We start from the raw sequence: 21,472 nt of genomic DNA on the forward strand, positions 1-21,472 counted from the left end.
CCAGACGCTCAGAATTCCTCTCAGGAGCTTGTGATGGGAAGCTACATAGAATTTTTAATGCAGAACATGAACTTCTGCTTCCGAATTCAACCTGTGGATTGAATACATGCATTTATTGACTCAAATTAATTCTTTCCGCCATCAAATATTTATTGAGCGCTGACCGTATTCCAGGCACTCTGCACAATGGAGATACAGTAGTACCTATCAAGATAATCCCTGCCTTCCAAGGAGAAGACAATAGGCAATAAACAAATAAATATATAATGTGTCAGGTGACAATAATACCGTGAAAAAAGTAAAGCAAGATAAGGAGTAGAGTAGGGTATTGATTTCTACAGGCTGATCAGGCATCGCCACCCCAGTAAGGTGACATTGGAGCAGGAAAGACACTAGAGAAGTAAAGGAGCAAGCCGTGCTGCTATGTGGGAGCAAAGCATTCTAGGTGTGGAAACAGCAAGTGCAAAGGTCCTGAGGTTATAGGCTGAACTTAGAGGGTTCAATGTATGTCAAGGAAGCCAATAGTGATGGAACAGAGTAAGTAGGGAAAGACTGAAAGAAGATGAGGTCAAAGACATAGCAGGGCCAGGTCTTTTTTTTTTTTATGTTTATTTTTGAGAGAGAGAATGTGTGTGTGCATGTGAGCAGGGGAGGAGCAGAGAGAGAGAATCCCAAGCAGGCTCTGCGCCAATAGCAGTGAGCCCAATGTGGGGCTCGAACTCATGAATTGGAAGATCATGACCTGAGCCGAAGTCGGACACTCAACGACTGGCGCCCCAGGGCCGGGTCTTATAGTACCTTTTTATCTGAGTGAGATAGGAAACCACTGGAGAGATCTGAGCAGCGACATAACAGGATAGGACTCATGTTCGAAAAGGACAATTCCAGCTGCTGTTTGGACAATTTACTGTGTAAATTGAATGGAAGCAGGGAGACCAGTCAGGAGGTTACTGTGGCTGAGAGACGATGGCATCCTGTACCTGGGGTGGTAGGAACAGAGCCCGTGAGAAGTGGGTGGATTTTGGATCGATTTCGATGGACGAGTTGACCAGATTTTCTGTGGATTGGATATAGGGCATGAAAGAGGAAGAGAGAGGGATAATTCCAAGATGTGGGGCCTAACCAGCTGGAAGAGCAAAGTGCCATTTCCCGAGATGGGGGTGGTTGTGGCTCCAGAGGAGGGGGAGGGGGGGAGGTTCTGTTTTGGACAAGTTAAGTATATGGCGCCTGCTGGATATCCAAGTAGAAATCTCAAGTCAGCAGTGGATGACAGGAGTCTAGAATTTCTTGAAGACAAGGCTGGCCATATAAGTTTGGGAGTCACAGCGACTGGGTAACATTTAGAGCCACGGGGATGGCTCGGAAATAGTCGTAAATAGATTCCAAAAGTTCCCCAAGGCCCCAGGGCCCTGGGGCACTGCAGCAGGGGAAGATCAGAAAGAGAGCTGATGGGGCGCCTGGGTGGCGCAGTCGGTTAAGCGTCCGACTTCAGCCAGGTCACGATCTCGCGGTCCGTGAGTTCGAGCCCCGCATCAGGCTCTGGGCTGATGGCTCGGAGCCTGGAGCCTGTTTCCAATTCTGTGTCTCCCTCTCTCTCTGCCCCTCCCCAATTCATGCTCTGTCTCTCTCTGTCGCAAAAATAAAATTAAAAACGTTGGAAAAAAAAAATTAAAAAAAAAAAAAAAAAGAAAGAGCTGATTCTGCTGGTTCAGAAAAGGAAAAGTGATGATGGTATAATTCTTGGCTCAGCGGGTGAATGGTATTTTACATGGTCACAATAATCTGCTCACTCTCGGTTTCATCAATAACTGTCCGTTATTAACTGTATTAAGGGAAACGAAGAAGGAAGACTAGGCATGTGTGGGGTTATCAAAGTGACACGTGATCATCTTCCAAAGTAGGAATAGAATAAATATCTCAAATTATAAAGATGATATATGGAAACAGGAAGGCACATACCACGAGAAATAACTGAAATGGTATAAAATGGCCTCTTTGCGGGGGGGAGTGGGTAGGAGGGTGCAGAAGGAAAGAATGGAGCCAACCATCCCTCTTCATTTAAATTCTATACAGTTGAGGGGCACCTGGGTGGCTCAGTTGGTTGAGCGTCCGACTTCGGCTCAGGTCAGGATCACGGTTTGTGAGTTCGAGCCCCGTGTCGGGCTCTGTGCTGACAGCTCGGAGCCCGGAGCCTGCTTGGGATTCTGTGTCTCCCTCTCTCTCTCCCCCTCCCCCACTTGTGCTCTGTCTCTATCAAAAATAAATAAACGTAAAAAAAAATTAAATTCTATACAGTTGACCTTTGAACGACATGGAGGGTCAGGATACCTGACTCCCCGAGCAGCTGAAAATCCGCATACAACTTTGGACTCCCCCAAAACTTAACTACGAAGAGCCTGCTCTTGACCGGAAGCCTTACTGCTGACATACACAGTCAACGAGCACAACTTTGATTGTTATATGTATTATATGCTGGATTCTTAGCCTGAAGCAAGCTAGAGAAAAGCGTTGTCAAGAACATCATAAGTACAGCACTGTACTATTTTTACTGAAATAAATCCGTGTATAAGTGGACACGTGCTGTTCAAACCCATGCCGTTCGAGGCTCAATCGTACTTCAAAGGATGAGTAGAGGAACAAAAGGTGGCATACCCATAGAATGAAATATTATTCAGCCATAAAAAGGAATGCCGTGCTGCCCCAAATAGAAGCCTTGACACATTATGGTAAGTGAAAGAGGCCAGACACAAAAGGCCACATGTTGTATGATTCCGTTTATAGAAAATACGCAGGATAAGCAAAGCCAGAGACAGAAAGCAGATTAGTGGTTGCCGGGGGCTTAGGGAAGAAAGAAATATGGAGGGACGGCCAATAATAGGTACAGGATTTCTTTTTCAGGTGATGAAAATATCCTGGAATTAGACGGTTGATGGTTGTACAACCTCGTGAAACTAAAACTATTGAATTGTACACTTCGAAAAGGTGAATTTTATGGCAGGCAAATTATTTACACATAATTTTGAAAACCATACACTCTTCAAAATATTAAATTATACACATGTATTGCCTCAGTAAGAATTAAAATAATTTTTTTTTTAATTTTTTTTTTTTAACGTTTATTTATTTTTGAGACAGGGAGAGACAGAGCATGAATGGGGGAGGGTCAGAGAGAGAGGGAGACACAGAATCTGAAACAGGCTCCAGGCTCTGAGCTGTCAGCCCAGAGCCCGACGCGGGGCTCGAACCCGCGGACCGCGAGATCGTGACCTGAGCCGAAGTCGGACGCTTAACCGACTGAGCCACCCAGGCGCCCTACACATAATTTTTAAAACCATACACTCTTTGAAATATTAATTTATACACATGTATTGCCTCAGTAAGAATTAAAATTAATTATTTATTTAAAAAAATTTTTTTTTAACATTTATTTATTTGTGAGAGAGGGAGAGACAGAGCATGAATGGGGGAGGGTCAGAGAGAGAGGGAGACACAGAATCTGAAACAGGCTCCAGGCTCTGAGCTGTCAGCACAGAGCCCAAGGCGGGGCTCGAACTCCTGGACCGCGAGATCATGACCTGAGCTGAAGTCGGACGTTTAACCGACTGAGCCACCCAGGCGCCCCAAGAATTAAAATTATTTAAAATATACTATTAAACCCAAAACCTTGAATTGCCTTTGAGATGGGTAGGGAACCTCACCTAATTTAAACTTCATCATTTACATTATTAGCCGGAGCAGAGCCACGGGGCGGGCCTCAGGCAGTGAGTGGCAGTTGAGTCAATGAAGGAAGATGGCGCCCACTCTACGTTTGCCTTTCTGATCTCACACGAGGGACTCACACTGAGGGACAGGGCCTGCTACACAATACGTGGGCCCCAGCGCAAAATGGGGGGACCCTTCGTTCAAAAAGAAGGAAAAAAGTGTTAGTAGAGGTACTAACAATAAAGCTTTTTCCTTTCTTCCGCGGTCTCTCTTTCAACTTACAGTGTTTTTTATTTGCTATTTAATGCCTTCCTCAGAGAGGATAAAATTAAAAATTTAAATTATTAGCGTGAGTTTTACCATTTATCTTTACATTGTGCAATGCCAGTTTCCAATACAAATATAACAGCACTTAATTTGCATGTAGAATCAGCGAAATCCTACAATTTGTATTTTGTAGCTTGGATATGCATGTGTATTTTGTTCTTACCAGAATAATGGAAACACTGCACACAACTAACTCATCTGGTTTTATTTCACTTTTGGATACGCACATACCCCACCTATATTCTGAGCCTTCAGCTTGCTGATGAACGAGGAAGAACAGAAAAAGAAAGGAGCTTCGGGCTGCCCTGCCCTTCCCCTTCCTTCCATGTCTTCATTTTCAGCATAAGTGGTTGGCTAAATACAGGGAATTAAAAAATATGCAAGTAAAAAAAAGATATGATGAAGGTACCTTGGGGTTTTATGGTTTTAAAAATGTCTTTAGGGGCGCCTGGATGGCTCAGTCGGTTAAGCGGCCGACTTCGGCTCAGGTCACGATCTCGCGGTCCGGGAGTTCGAGCCCCGCGTCGGGCTCTGTGCTGACAGCTCAGAGCCTGGAGCCTGTTTCAGATTCTGTGTCTCCCTCTCTCTGACCCTCCCCCATTCATGCTCTGTCTCTCTCTGTCTCAAAAATAAATAAACGTTAAAAAAAAAATTTTTTTTTTAAATGTCTTTACTTTCTGTCTGTGTTCTAAGAAAGGTTCTGTCTCAAGTGGGAAGTGTGGTCTCTCGGGGCTGCACTCTGTATTCAGTCGTACAGGTAGCATACTTACCGTGTACTAGTTTAAAAGAAAAAGTTTTTTCAATGTTTATTTTTGAGAGACAGAGACAGAGCGTGGGGCCGAGAGAGAGGGAGACACAGAATCTGAAGCAGGCTCCAAGCTCCGAGCTGTCAGCACAGAGCCTGACATGGGGCTCGAACTCACAGACGGTTTGATCGTGACCAGAACCAAAGTCAGAAGTTCAACCGACTGAGCCACCCAGGCGCCCCAACCCCCCCCCCCCCCCCGCAACCCGCCGTGCTAGTTTTGAGTTTTGTTGAGCTCCCACGTGTGGATGTTTGTCCTACGGGATTCTGTGCATGTGGGGTGCCCACATGGGAGTGGGGTGGCAAGGAACAGCAGCAGACCCTCCTATCGTGGGTGTCTCCTCTGCTCATGCACCTGCCCCATCATCCCATCGGGCTTCACTTACAAAACACAAACTCAAAGCGAAAATTATTCAGGGTCTCAAGACTGCAACCAAAGAGCATGAAACCAAACCTGGGGGCCTTCTGAGCGAGGGATGTAGGCGAGGGCACGGGTTCCAGACCCAGAAGCTGGCCCGGCTGCTGGAGCCCCGTCCACATCCACAACCGTGCCTTCCAGAAAAGGGAAAATGTGTGGGAATGTTGGTCTTGGCGCCCAGCTGTTGCTGTACCGTGTGTCTGGTAGGAGGCAACAAACGTGAATTCTGAATGCCAGTCAAGGGTAGATGCAGCAGACCCTTGTCTCCTTTCCCCTTCTAGGTTCCCTCTCCTGACCTTCTCTCCCTTCTCTCGGCGGCTGCTATCACAGGAGAAATGTTGATTCGTCTAAACCAGTTCCCGCTGTCTTTTAATAAAGCCTGTTCATTTCTGCCTTTTCTACTGTCTGGCTCATCATTTTCCTCTTTGACAGATGTAACCCTGCCACCCTCCTGTCCCCACTGGAAACAGCAACAACAACAAACCCTGTCTTGATTTCTGAGACCAAGTTCCACCTTTTTTGCAAAACGCCTTTGACAGGCCAGCTCACGCGTGTGGGGGGCACGCGGAACTCCTCGGGCACTTCTCTGACCCGGGGTACCAGGCACTTAATCCCTCCGACTTGGTTTGTTGTTACTTTTTGCTTTTGCTGTGTTGGTTTTGTCCCTCCAACTAGAGCATAATCCTCGACTCCAAGAATTGTCTTCTGTCTCTCTGGCGTCCTCCAGAGCCCCTGTGTCCGTCGGATGTGATGAATGAATGAAAAAGTAAGAGAGTGACTGAGTGCATGAACCAGTAAATGAGTCAGAAACTACAGAATGGAAGTCAGAAAATCTGAGTCTTGTGTTATGGCTTTTCAACACATAATATTTGATAAACTACAAAAATCTTTTGGGCTTTAGGTTTTCCATTTATGAAGTTGAGATAGTTTGGACATCGGCTCACTTTGTCCAGGACAAACTGCATTATGAGCGCAATTCTTAGAATCTACTGGGAGAAAGGCACTGTGTTAGTATAGCAGTCTTATCATACCCTTTCCTCTCAATTCCCACTAGGATGTCTGAGGACGTGAAAATAATATTTAAAGTATTTATTTGTATTCAATCAGTGCTGTATATTTAATACGAAAAAAAATAATAATCACTGACCCCACAAGTGCAAAAAAGCAATTATCCAGAATTTTGGCCTATCTTGGGAAATAAGAATATATCTCTAGTTCATGGTATTTCACCAGCTGCGTGGATTTTTCCACGCATAATCCTGTTCCCCAAATCCATGGCCTACATCGTACCTTAATTTAAGAACTAACTGAAACACAAAATGAGTCTAAATTCAGATAGACCACCAGTGGCTTGGAAAATGGCAAAACGTATATATAAAATGTATAGAAACATTTGTCCTTCAACGAACTTTCAAGGAGAGATAGATGACTGGCTGAAATGGCCCTATTCAAATGTGACACTTTGACCATGTGTTTCAGTTAGCCTTCCTCCCCCTCCCCCGACACCAGCCCCAAAACAGCGCCGGTCACTCTGTGTGAATAATCCCAACTCATCCCTGAATCAAATCCTCCAAGAAGCAGTCCCGTATGCACGTGTATGGGAAATGATGGAGGAGACATCTATACCTTCTGGGACCAGACATCTTGGTGGAACTGATAGGTGCATTTTCAGTTTGCAGTTCAGGGACACGAGGGCTCCGGGTGGTTCACTGAGCTGCTCTAGGTCATACAGCTAGGAAGTGGAAGGGTTTGAACCCAAACCTTCTGTCTGTTACACCAGCAGGCTTTCTAGTATCCAGCCCTTACCTTTCATTCACAAAATGGAGGGGAAGGAAGAGGGGCTATTGGAACCTATAAGACTTTGAAATTTACTCTCAGCTTTTACCAGTTTTGATCCTAAATACCAACCAGCCAACCAGTGTTGTGCCAGCAACACTAGGAAGTGAAAAACAGGAAAAGACACCAAGGAAACCGGTTGTCTTCCTTCTCTGTAACTCGCACTTACACATGGGAAAGCTGATATCTTAAATCCCCGAGCTTCATAAGTTCATGGGACGACGAGGGTCAAAGATCCTGTTCGCCAAAATACCTTTCTTCTCTTTCTCTGTTTCACAGCTGAACTTCACTTCCCAGCCTCTCTAGTGACCACGTAACTGAGCTCTAGCCAATGGGAGTGGAGCGAAAGTGATGTGTACTCCTCCCAATCTAGTTCATAAGTTTCTGCGTGTCTCCTCCAACGCCCTGAGATGAAAGTCCTCTGAATGGCCTTAGAAGGTATATGCTAAAGGTAGCAGAGCTGGCACCAGGTTCTAGGTTCCTGAGTAATTGAAGAGTCCCTGGTGCCACCCTCTGCTTCCCCCAACTGGACCACTCTGGACTGTGTGAGCAAGAAACAAGCTTCTGTTGTATTGACCCCATGACCTGTTTGGGTCTATTTGTTACTGCAGCTTATCCTAACTAATACACGTCCAAAGAGCTCCTTCTTCCATCCTCAGGCAATGTCCAGATGCTACGGTCTTATTCCAAAGTACAGCATTTATGCTCAACTGGAGACCAAAAGCAGACGGTAGGTGGGGAGGGGGGCAAGAAGGAAGAGAGCAGTGTTTGACGACGTTGGTCGTGCGTATCTGGCAGTGATTCACTCCCTGCATTTCACAGAGTAACGGCTGATGTGCCCCACCATTAGGGGGTTGGGGCTTCAGCCCCGACTATGCTACCAACCAGCCATTAATTTCCTCTCCTGTGCAAGAAGGAATTTGTCAAAGGCCCCGTCTATTTCTATTAAGAGACGAATCTCAAGTCCAAGGCCAGAATTAAATATAGTCTGAGAAGCCACGCAGGATTTTGTAGGACTGATATTCAGCTTGATTGCTCTGGGTTCACAGTTACTCACTCTCATTTACTGGAGAGCATGCTGGACTTGTTAGGTATTTTGAATATCATCCTTGCCTCTTCCTGTCGGAAGTTAAATTTAGCACTTTCTCAAGCTCCCCGCTTTAGTCAGATTATGTGAAAGGGGAATGAGTAACACAAGGGTGTTCCCAAATGTGGATCGGAGGAATACTAGTTCTGAGATGTTAATAGGTGTTATAAGAAAAAATAGGGTTTGGACCAATAAACATGGGGAGTCCTGGACGAAGCAGATATAACCCCCCACCCCCCCATCTTCATAAACTGATACCATGTCAACTCCACACCTAGTGGCATTCGCCTCTTCACCATTTTCCACAAGACATTTCAAACACATGCAGCCAGTTTGCGATTTCACCCCTTTCAGTCTTTGCTGGGGTTTTCTTCGGGAAAATGGAGAAGGTTTATCCCTCTACCCATAGCAAGCTATCTTGAAATACTCATGAAATATACCTCATTTCCAAGATCGCCTTTTCTTGGCACACATGGAAGTCTTCTTTGTCCTTCCCTCATTCACATCCAGCTTCTTCACTGTCCTGAAAATGTTGGCCCCAAACCTGCGTAGCCTTCAGTAAAACAAAAGTCCTGTAGTTAACTGCCCGCCCCGTCCACAGAGGGCATTTAGAGACCATCTGTTATTTCTTTTTTTTTTAATTTTTTTTTTTATGTTTATTTATTTTTGAGACAGAGAGAGACACAGCATGAGCAGGGAAGGGGCAGAGAGAGAGGGAGACACAGAATGTGAAGCAGGCTCCAGGCTCTGAGCTGTCAGCACAGAGCCCGACGCGGGCTCAAACTCACGAACTGTGAGATCTTGACCTGAGCCGAAGTCGGACGCTTAACCGACTGAGCCACCCAGGCCATCTGTTATTTCTTAAGCGGTCCCTTACAGACTCACTGCCACCTCCATCTTTAGCAGATGATAAAATACTCCTTTCAACCACATGTAGGGTTTTCCCAGAGAGCAATTATATTAAAGTGCATTTAAAAAAATTACTTACTGCCATTTCTTTACTGCAGGACTTCTCAGAGCCTTTAATATGCTGATTTGTAATATACATCCTCTGTGGAGAATACAGCATGCAATACTTCTTAGTTTATTTGACCATGAGAAATACATTTTGAGAACTATGGGGGAATAAGTCAAGCTTTCTCTGCTTTGGGTCAGGACAGGATCCACTCCCCTGCCTTCCCATTTTTTACCATAGCATCCGACAACGCTTTGGTTTTCCAGTGTGTCCCCCTTGCCAAGCCCTCCCGTGTTCTGGTTCTCTGGATCATTCCGTGGAGCTAGAGAGTCATCCAGGTGTACTGGGAGAATTTGCCCAACCTAATCTCAGCTCTGTTTTAGGCTGCTCGGCATTCCTTTTATTTAGCCCTGGTTGGGTTAGGACTACATTTTTGAATCCCAAATCGGGCATCCGTAAGGTCGGACAAGTATCCGTGTCCGTATGAGTGTGCTTATGAAGGGGATTAGGGGAGAGGATGCTGATATCAGGGCTGAGCCAGAAAATCTGGGGTGTGTGACTGCCCTGGTGAGGGGTCCTCATGGATGCCATGCCCGCCTCTTCCCCCGTCTCCACCATCCCCAGCCCCTCTCCTCTCCTCACCGTCAGCAGCAGTGCTTTCTCCACTTGGGCTGGGATCACGTCAAACTTTAGTCCCTCGATTTTCTTCCTTCCACGGGAAAATATGCTGCTATCTTCCACCCATTCTCTTCTTTCCTCCGTTTCAGGGGGGAAAAGCATCTTTACCCCTTCCCAGAGCCGAACTTCCCGTCTGGGCTCCTGATGCCCTTCTTCTAGGACCGGGAGGTGTTCTCCGTCGACTAGCTCCCCTTTCTCTTTGCGCCGCCAGCCCCTCCTCTTCCGTTTTGGTTCTCGGCTTAGTCTGCTCAGGCTGTTACAACAAAACACCACAGACTGGGTGGCTGAAACAACAGACATTGGTTTCTCACGGTTCTGGAAGCTGGGACATCCAAGATCAAGGTGCCGGCACATTCCGTGTGCGGTGCGGTGGGATCCCTCTTCCTGGCTTGCAGACTGCCGTGTTCTTGCTGTGTCCTCGGTTGGCGAAAAGAGGGCGGGGCCTCTCTCATGTCTCGTTTTAATTTTTTTTATTATTTTTTTAAAATGTTTATTTACTTTTGAGAAACCGCAAGTGGGGGAGGGACAGAGAGAGAGAGAGAGAGAGAGAGAGAGGCAGAGAGAATCCCAAGCAGGCTCCGTGCTGTCAGTGCAAAGCCCAACATAGAGCTCAAACTCAGGAACCGTGAGATCATGACCTGAGCTGAAGTCAGACGCCTAACCGGCTAAGCCACCGAGGTACCCCTCTCATGCCTCTTTTTAGAAGGATACTAAGAGGTTAGAGAGGGAGGGAGCTGAAACATAAGAGACTCGTAAAAACTGAGAACAAACTGAGGGTTGATGGGGGGAAGGGTGGGTGATGGGTATCGAGGAGGGCACCTGTTGGGATGAGCACTGGGTGTTGTATGGAAACCAATTTGACAATAAATTTCATATTAAAAAAAAAAAAAGAAGGATACTACTCCCATCATGAAGTCTTTACTCCGATGACCTGATTACCTCCCCAAGGCCCCACCTCTAAATACCCATCACATTGGGGGTCAGGGCTTCAACATATGAATGGGGGGGGCACCATACAGTCCACAGAAGTCATGATCAATTAGCTTTCTTTTTTTTTTAATGTTTATTTTTGAGACAGAGAGAGACAGAGCATGAATGGGGGAGGGTCAGAGAGAGAGGGAGACACAGAATCTGAAGCAGGCTCCAGGCTCTGAGCTGTCAGCATAGAGCCTGACATGGGGTTCGAACTCACAGACCTTGATCATGACCAGAGCCAAAGTCGGAGGCTCAACCGACTGAGCCACCCAGGTGTCCCAATTAGCTTTCTTATAAACAAATTTGAACATCAAACTTTTCCAAAGAGCAGTCTACACCTACTCCCTGCCCTCCTTCACTCTCTGTCATTTGTACTGCCATCTGTCCCTGTTCCTCCTCCTATCTATCCCCTTAGAGTCTTTGGGAACCTTCTGAATACAGATCCAGATGCTTCCATTAATAATAACAACCATTGATTACCCTTATTGGGCAGGTCAGGGTGTTAAGTGCTTACACGCATCATCTCATTTAATCTCCACACCCTTGGAAAGACGGGCTGGAGTTAATGATGGGAGGGCACAGCATGCAAAGGTCCCTGGAGTAGAGTGGAGGTTCTGGCTGCTATTATGATTATTCCGAATCGACTTCAGTTTCAGTTCTTCCAGTTACTATGAACTCTCTGACACGGGAGGAGTCAGGTTCTCACTCCGTGCCTCAGTTTCCTCATTTGTAAAATAGAGATGATAAGCATCAGCTACCTTATAAAGATGCTGCCAGTGGTAATGAAAGCAGTCGTCATACATGAAACGCCCGCAGGGCCCGGAACACAGAAGGTACTCAACTCGTTGATGCTCCCAACCTTCCCTTGTGTGTGATATCCCCTCTCCTTTCACCCGAAGACAACATCATCAGCCCACCGTGTAAAGGACACAAGTTTTGGGGCGCCTGGGTGGCTCAGTCGGTTGAGCGAATGACTTCGGCTCAGGTCACGATCTCGCCGTCCGTGAGTTCGAGCCCCGCGTCAGGCTCTGTGCTGACGGCTCAGAGCCTGGAGCCTGTTTCGGATTCTGTGTCTCCCTCTCTCTGACCCTCCCCCATTCATGCTCTGTCTCTCTCTGTCTCAAAAATAAATAAACGTTAAAAAAATAAAAATAAAAAAAATAAATGACACAAGTTTTAACAACAGTGAGAGAGGGGAGTTGGGCCAGGAATCGCCCGTAATCGAGTCACGGCTAAACAGGTTTGTGTGGGTCAGCCTGGCCTCCTTCGAAAGCACAGCCCCATTTCTTGCAATCCTGAGACGGATGGGCTGGCTCTTTCCATAACTTGGAATTTTTATTTATTCTCACCTTTTTCTGACCTCATTTCTGTCTTCTCGTATAAACTGGAAGCAATTTCTTTTTTAAGCTTCATGTATTCCTAAAGAAGAGAGATTTTTCGTTTTTGTTTTGTTTTGTTTTTCCCGAGCGGCTGGGAGTATATCAGGCTCCATCACAGGTACCTATATCCCGGGGCAACACGTGTCCCTGGACCCTGACCAGACAATTTTCCCGAAGAAGACAGGCCTTTCCATTATTCCATGTCTTCGTAGTCTCCTTCGTTTTGAGGTCGTTTGAGTTTTACCACCTGTCTTCCTCTCACGCATTATCTGAGGCCCTCACGCCCCACCACTGGGGCAATGTCTTTGATTACTCTGACCTTGTGCTCAAATCCAGCTGGAGGCACAAATCTGGCCCAGCGAGGTGTTTTGTTTGGAATGCACAATATTCTAAATTTGATTTAGTTGCAAATACTTGAAATGTGCTAGTTTCACAGAAAATGACAGATCTTGGGATGCCGAATCCCAGTGCGTTAAAATCAACAACTGGCTGGAGTGAGGGGCCTGCTGTCTGCACGGTCTCCTTCTCTCCCTGCCCTCTTCCTAACGCCGACAAACAGGGTCGTCCACAATTATTCCACTGTTCTTTTTTTTAAGTTTATTTATTTATGTTTAGAGAGCAAGAGTAGGGGAGGGGCAGAGAGAGAAGGAAAGAGAGGGAATCCCAAGCAGGCTCCACACTGTCAGCGCAGAGCCCGATGGGGGGGGCTCCAACTTACAAACCCTGAGATCATGACCTGAGCCCGTATCTAGTCTGTTGCTTCACTGACTGAGCCACCCACGCGCCCGCCACTGTTCTTAACAGTCCTTCAATCGACAACCCCTGTTCTGATCCCTAGGGATTTTTAAACCATGCCGCTGGTTTGGGGCAGGGGCATTTGCAACCCAGGCACAGGAGAGGTCTTGCTCAGACCCTCCTGCTCTTGCTGCCATAAGGCCACCTTCTCTCACCCTTCCTCGGCCCTCGGCAGGCCCCCTCACCTCCTGCACATCCCCGGCCACCGTCATGGTCCCCCCACCCCCAGCCAGAGTCATGCAGTTTGCGGTGGTCTTAACCACCCCTGAGATCCAGAAGTGTTGCCCCTACTTACTGCCGAATCCCTTAGTCCTCTCCATCAGTCCGTCAAGCAAAGGGGTTTTCAAGGCACATTACCCCTAGAGATACTCATGAAAGGCATTATCTTAAGTGTCCAGGATAGGATCTCAATTCATTTTATGTGTATTCAGCTCTACGAATGCAACAGCAACGGGCACCAATGGAAACCGAGGCTGGAAGGGATCTGGTGGAAAAGCCCGTGCCCCCACCACGTGGGGAGGCCGTTACATAATAAACAGCACACCCACGTCGCTGAACTGTGCTCTGTGTGGTGAGGTTGAGAAGTGTGGAGGGAGGGAGTGGGAGGAAATTTGAGAACTCTCAAATGTTGGAAGGGACTTCCAACTTCACATAATTCAACCCAATTTTCCTCTGAAAAATGCCACCTGAGCCCGTGAAGGCTGTTTTCCCTCTAAATGAGCCACACGCTTGTGCCCCTGTGAGCTTAAAGAGAAGCCAGGGAGAAGGAGTGCCCTAGAAAACAGGCAGGACCCTAGCCACGCGTGCAGACTCTGAAGGCGGCTGGGACAGAGGTCCCCCATGTTTTGTGCCTGGACTGGTGGGTTGGGGTGTATGTGCATGTCAGTGGTTACCCAGGGATTTAAGGGCCATACAACAGTTTAAGTGGAACCGGCTTTATTTCCTATAACAGAGCGATAAAAGAAATGTCTGAATGAATGCATTCATATATTTAGGGATCCATTATAAGTGGCCTCCTGGCTTTAGAGAAATCTCTCATCACGAAGGCCTTCCCACCCAATAGGCTGCCACCGTCCAGAGAAAACAAAAACCAGGAGAGGTCGTTTTCGCCGCACAGGGAGTATGTGCTTTCGGGTTTATAAGTTTTATGCAAATAGGATTCACGAGCCTGCCATAAATGATATTTTTCCCGTTGTGCTACATGCTGGCAGGCTTGGAGTCTTGATCTCATTACAGTGTGGATACTCGAAACCATCTATTTGAAAACTTCTATTGTGTGGTCTCAGAAATTGCTTGCAGGCAAATCGGCCGCTGGGATAGCAATTTGCGTGTTCTTGTTTCACCCCTCCTGACCCGGGCTCTGACAAGGGGGGGGGCCCGCCGCCGCTCCAGGTGGAGAACTCAGAGGGCTCCCCAGGCAGGACTATCATCCTCTAACCCCCTCTTCCTGGACTCGGCTCGGCCAGGCCAGCAGTCATTAGCAGCACCTTTCTTAAAGGCTCCGGAGTAGACCTTGAAATGTCTTCTTCTTTCTTGGCATGTCCTTTGGTCTCCCTGGAAGACTCCTCTCTGACCTCTCTTCCGCCAACCTTCTCTCTCCCGGCAATCCTTCTCTGGCCCACCTCCCCACCCCCTCCAGGCGGAGCTGGGGGCTCGCTCTCTGTTGTCCCGAACATTCATCGTGAACCAGTGCTTGATGGCCATCCCTGTGCTAGGTAGTGACAGGGCCCTCAGCAAGACTGAGCTGCTGATTCATGGTGTCCCTAATGGAGACAGGGGTGTAAAGACGTCGTTCTAAATGGCAGGGCAAGGGCGATCCTAGAGAAATATTGAAGACATTCAGAGGGTCCACTCTTGGAGTGAGTTAGGAGACATGGGGGGGTGAGGCAGGAGCAGGGGAATTTGTCAGAGGCTATATAGAAGCTGAGTCTTGAAGAATGAATAGGAGGTCCCCAGGAGGACAAGGGAGAAAAGCGTAAGGAGCAGCATTACTCTTTCAGGGCACGTGTATTAGGCACCTACTATGCACTAGGTACTATTGTAGGCCTGCTCTCATTGGAACTTACACACTGATGAGGCAAGACCATCACAAATGTAAAAAAATAAATATGGAATAGCATGTGCAAAGGCCCTGAGGCATAAAACAGTATGGTGTGTTTGTAAAACTGTAGGACCTGTGGCTGGAGCGTCCTACTCAGGGAAGGTGGGAGAATAGCAAGAAAATAAATATTTTCCTACTGCTCACTACACGTATAGCTGTTGTAGCTGACAACGCATAAATGCGTGTCCTACTGAAACCCGAGGCTTTGGAAAATTGGGAAGATCGCAGCAGGCTTCCAACTTTGGAAAACTCCCCCGCCCATTTTACTGAAGTCCGACTCGGTGGCTCTCAGCCCCAGATTCAGAGAGCAGAGGATAATCTTGCTTGAACTTTCCTACAGCACCATTCCTGCAGTTAATTCAAGACTCAGCCCTGCAGGCAGAAGACAGGGAGTCTGAGGCTGGCTGCCCTGTTTTACCTTTTGCCCCTCATCTCCTCCCTCTCTGGGCATGTGGGGATCTGGGAGTTAGCACATCAGCTTTTACACCCCGCCCGGCTTCCTGTGTTCTCAGAGTGAAGGCCGATCCGGCTAGGTTATCAGGAGCAAATGGAAGATTTAAACCAGTTGAATGACAAGATCAGGCTTGAAGAATATAGCTTCGGTGGTAGTGCACAGGAAGGACTGGGGCTGGGGGCTGAGGCCCCGTTGTTAGAGCCGAGCAGGGAGACCATGGGAAGGATCCTGAAGAATGCCACCCGCCCCAATTAAGGCAGTGGACAGAGCAGGCAAGACAGGGGTTAGACCTGAGCTCTGCGGAAGGTAAGGTCAGCAGGATCTTGCCATCATCTGGACGCAAGGGCGAAGAGGGAGGCATCCGAGATAAGTCCTCGGAGACCGAGTAGGGTGGAAATGCCATGAACTGGATCAGGAAATTAAGGGAAAGGACAAGTTTTGAAGAGAGAAGGGCTTAAATGAGGTCACTTTGGGGCGCACTGAGTTTGAGGCTTCTATTGGGTGTCTCATAAGAACGAGCATATGGGGAGTCAAAGGAGCTAATGTTATTTTTTAATATCTCCACAGGCACCCCACCGGGGACCTTAAATATATTTTCTCATTAAAAAACCCGAGAGGCGGCTATTTCGCGGCTTATTTTACACACGAGGAGACCGAGATGCACAGACGTCGAGTAACTTACCCAAACTCATCGGCTGGGAAGGTAAGTGAGGGTGGGGTGTTCCAACCCAGCTGCGTATGATCCCGTCATTCTGGACTCATCAGCGAGTCTACACTAGCGGCATAGACGACAGCCTCACCTTAGTGGGGTCTTCTGTTTATGTGCCTGCTTTTCGCCCGTTAGATAAGAAGCTCCTTGAAACCAAGAAAAAGGTCATGTTGTCCTTTGCATCCCTGAGCGACAGCAGGTGACGAAGGGGTAATCTCGGGAAAACCTAAAAGGTCGGGCAAGCGTCTCTTACCTACCTGGTTCTTGCCTTCTTCCCGCCTCCAGCGTCCAGCTGGTATACCCTCTTCTGAGCCCGTCCTCTCGGCTCTAATTGCGTTCAATAATCGCTGCTAGTATTTACTGAGTTGCTATTATGTGCCCCACTGCACAGGTTTCATTGCTCTCAAGGCTCCGGATTCGTTTCCTACGGCTGTCGTAGCAAATTACCATCAACTTGGTTTAAAACAACAGAAATGTACTTTCTCACAGAGCCGGAGGCCAGTAAGGCAAAGCCAAGGTGTCAGCAGCCTCGGTTTCTTCTGGAGGGAGGATCCGTTTCACGCCTCGGCGTTTCTGGTGGTTGCTGACAGTCCTTGGCTCTCTCTCCTGGGCCTCAATCTTAACTCAGTGGCGTCCTGCTTTCTCAAATCTCCCCCCCCCCTTCCTCTCGTAAGGACAATAGTCATTGTATTTAAGGCCCACCCTAAATCCAGGATGATGTCATCTCTAGATCCTTAACTTAATTACATCTGCAAAGACTCTTATTCCAAATAAGGCCACATTCTGAGGTTCTGGGTGCACATGGCTTTTGGGGAGGGGGGTCACATTTCAACCCGCTACAGACGCCTAACAGCTTGATGAGTTAGGAAGAGCTCTGGTTTGTTCTGTTTTGCAGGTGAGAAACCGAGGCAGAGAAAGAAGGAGGAAGATGCCCAAGGTTCCTAGAGAGGATAATAGAGCCTGGGTTCAAATCTCTGTGGTCGGTCTCCAACGGCCTGGTTCTACCCACTTTGCTCCTTTGCCTCTGCACACGAATCCAGATTTTTCTCCCGGATCTGGCTAGAGCTTTCCTATCTCCTTCTCGAGTCGGGAGAAGTGCATTTAAAGGGCGACCTGCGGGAGATGATGTCTTCCTCTCGTTGTCAGAAAGACCTCAGGAGAGTGTGTCCTCCCCAAACAGAGCGAGGGGAGAGTGTAGCAGGCCTTGGTAGGGAGGAAGTGTGAGAGAGGGCAGGGGCGGCTGGTGGCTGTTCTTAAAGCACACCAGGTAGGTAGCCACCGATTCGGCCTACAAATCACAGCAGCCCTGCCTAGAACCCTCTGGAAACCACAGATGGCCTGTGCTCCGCACACGGGCCACAGGGACCAGTTTGCCAAGAGGTGAGCTTGGCTTCTCACAAGTAAAAACCGGGAGACTCCTCCTTTCGTACGCTCCAGGAAATCACTGGATCTCACAAGTGACTCCTTTTTCCAGCCCCCTAAATCCTTCTCCTGCAACGCTTCCACGCACACACCACACGAAGAACTCCTGTGTGTATCCGCACACAGCCAAGCAAGTAGCTCACTCATGGCCCTGACTCCTTCCGCGGGCCCCGTCGCATCAGAAGGGTGAGCAGACCGCGTGCGTTTCGCTGTGCACACCGGCGCTGCGACACCGAACCGAACGAGAGGGCCCCTCCTGCTGCCTCATCGCCCGCTTCTCGTCCTCAGCAGCCGGGAGCTGAGACCAATTCCTCTCACCATCTGAGACGCACCATTGCGCTGAATCTCTGCCTGTCCTCGGTGTGAGCTTGGCAACAATTTTTAAAAAGCTATTTGGGGTTGAATAGGTAATGCTAGGGATGTGGTGTGGAGGGAAAATGTGGAATTTTCTATTCTAATAAATCTGGCCTCTTCATACCGTCCTGTCCCTGGTTTGTTGGGTTGATTCCACCCCCCTCCCCCACCTTTAAAAACAGTATATGAAGGGGGCGCCTGGGTGGCTCAGTTGGTTGAGCGCCTGACTTTGGCTCAGGTCATGATCTCATGGCTTGTGGGTTCGGGCCCGTGTCGGGCTCTGTGCTGATAGCTCAGAGCCTGGAGCCTGCTTTGGATTCTGTGTCTCCCCCTCTCTCTGTCCCTCCCCTGCTCATGCTCTGTCTCTCTGTCTCTCAAAAACAAATAAACATTAAAAAAAAAAAGTGTATGAAGACAGTGTTTTAGAATGTTTTTTTTTTTTTGTCTAAGAAAGGGAGCTACCACTACATGTATGTAATTGCTTATATTTTCAAAAAAGGAACAGTGGTAGAATAAACAAGAAAACTCATGAAAATGTTCCCTCTAATGAGAGGGCGGGGATAAAGCGGAGGGGACAGAGACCAAAGCTAGCTTCTCTGAGCCTCATCATGTGGCTTTGGCTTGGGAACAATGTAAATGTTTTACATAAGAAAATAAATTTCAAAAGAAATTCCTCAAAAGTTGAAAGCAATCGGAAGCAAATGAACTTCAGTCTGTGTCGAGTTGGTAATTAACCACACAGAGAAGAGAATTTCATTTCTTCCTTCAAGTAGAATGGCCAACCTTCCTGGCGTGACCCCGGACTGTGTAGGTTTTAGCATGGATCTGGAAAACCCCTCAGTCTAGGGGAAACCGAGGTGGCCGGACACCCTCGTGAATAACTGAGAGAGCCACTCTCTGACTGTATATCACCAGTGAGATGTATTCTAAGGACAAATAAGGACTTGCACCTGGGTGGCTCAGTCGGTTGAGCGTCCAACTCTTGATTTCAGCTCAGGTCACGATCCCAGGGTCGTGGGATCGAACCCCACTTGGGCTCTGTGCCGAGCATGGAGTCTGCTTGGGATTCTCTCTCTCTCTCTCTCTCTCTCTCTCTTTATGCCCTTCTCCACTACCCACACTTTCTCTCTCTAAATCTCTATCTCTAAAATTTGAAAAAAACATGGGCAAAAAACCTGAAGAGACACTTCACCAAAGGATATATACAGATGGCAAAGAAACATGTGAAAAGATGCTCAAAATGATATGTTATTAGGGAAACACGAATAAAAACAGCAATGAGATTCCACTACAAACCTATTAGAATGACCAAAACCCACAACACTGACATCAACTGCCGGTGAGGATGTGGACCAGCAGGAATTCTTTTTTCTTTTTTCTTTTTTTTGAAAGTTTATTTATTTATTTTGAGAGAGACAGAGAGAGCACGAGTGCATGAATGGGGGAGGGGCAGAGAAATAAGGAGAGAGGATCCCAAGCAGGCTCCATGCTGACAGCACAGAGTCAGATGGGGGGGCTCAAACTCACGAAACCGTGAGATCGCAACCTGAGCGGAAGCCAAGAGTCGGATGCATAACCGACTGAGCCACCCAGGCCCCCGGGGAACTCTTATTCATTGCTGGTGGGAATACAAAATGGTGTAGCTACTTTGGAAGACAGTTTGGCAATTTCTTTAAAGCTAAACACACTCTTATCATATGCTCCAGCAACTGTGCTTTTTGATATTTACCCAAATTAGTGGAAGACTCATGTCCCTGCGAAAACTCGCACTTAAAGGTTTATAGCAGTTTTATTCATAATTGCCACAATTTGGTATCAACCAAGATGTCCTTCAGTAGGTGAATGGAAAAATAAAGGGTGGTATATCCAAACGATGGAATATTATTTAGCACTAAAAAAAAAAAGAGCTATCAAGCTACAGAAAAACATGAAGAATTCTCAAATGCATATAACTAAACGAAAGGAGCCAGTATAAGAAGTCTACCTACCATGTGATTTCAAATATATGACATCCTGCAAAAGGCAAAATCATGGAGACAGAAAAAGGATCAGTATTGCCAGGGGTTTGGAGGTGGGGAGGGGTGGCAAATGAATAGGCTGAGTACAAAGGATTTTTAGGGCAGGGAGACTATTTTGTATGATACTGTAATATGGGGTACGTGTCATTATACGTTACACATATCCAAACCCATAGAATCTACAACACCAAGAGGGAACCCTAATGTAAACTATGGGCTTTGGGTGATTATGATGTGTCAATGTAGGTTCACCCATTATGACAAAGGTATCACTCTGGGGTAGGATGTTGACAGCAAGGGAGTCTGGGAATGCAGGGGCAGGGGCTATATGGGAAATCTATACATTCTGTTCCATTTTTTTCTGGGAACCTGAAACCGCTTTAAAAATGAAGCCTATCTGGGTCTCCTGGGTGGCTCAGTCGGTTAAGTATCCGAGTCTCGATTTCGGCTCAGGTCATGATCTGGAGGTTCGTGAGTTCGAGTCCCACATCCGGCCCCATGTTGACAGTGCAGAGCCTGCTTGGGATTCTCTCTCTCTCCCTCTCTCTCTCTGTCCCTCCCCTGCTCTCTCTCTCTCTCCCTCTCTCAAATTAAATAAATACAAACTTAAAAAAAAAAATTGAAGCCTACCAAAAAAAAAAAAAATTGCTGGGGAACTTTTCATTGGATATATCAGGCTAATATCACCTGAACCCACTGATCAATGTTTAAAAAAACAAAAACAAAAACCGGAAGCAATCTCAAACATTCAGAAAAGTCACACCACCGGTATAGAACATTTTTTGTTCCCTACTAGTTACTCAGTCACCTGCTGCCCTCCTAAACACTTGAGTGTCTGTGTCCTGCAAACAAGGACATAATCCTCGTAAATTGCAGTACGGCCCTCTACATCAGGAAATTAACATTGGGTTATCACGGTCAAGACCTGAGAAGGGTTTGCGTCTTTACCCCACTTGCAGGTCAACACGTTAGCCTGTCACAGTTTCATGGATGCTGGCGGCCGTCACGAGATGCCCGTCAGAGACAAAGGGCTTCATTACTCATTGAGCAGCAAGTGGTATGAACAACATATTTGTGTCGGCTCCCCTTGCCTCCAGGTCCTATGGGGACAAGATAGATAGGCCAAGGTCACTGCTAGCACTTAGAGTAGGCTGGAGCCTTGAGCCTAGGGAACACAAATGTTTTATAATGGACAGCAAGCGTAACTGCCCTTTGCTTTGGAGGGAGACACTATCTCTATCCTTCTAGGCTGAACGTGCTCATTAAAAAGTTAGTCCGGAACAAAGAGCACTACATGCCTCTGCTTGTAAGATGTACGTGATGAGAGATACCCGGAGGTCATCATCTCTCAGAACTGAAGTACTGGTTAATTCTTCTTAATTTAGGTCTTCCTAAAGGACGTTGTGTGCCATGGGAGCCATAAAGTTGACCTAGCAGGTGTTTGGGGATGGAAAGGC

Source organism: Panthera pardus, unplaced genomic scaffold, assembly GCF_024362965.1.
Source record: "Panthera pardus isolate Hobbes unplaced genomic scaffold, ASM2436296v1 HiC_scaffold_13, whole genome shotgun sequence".
NCBI classification, from domain to species: Eukaryota; Metazoa; Chordata; class Mammalia; order Carnivora; family Felidae; genus Panthera; species Panthera pardus.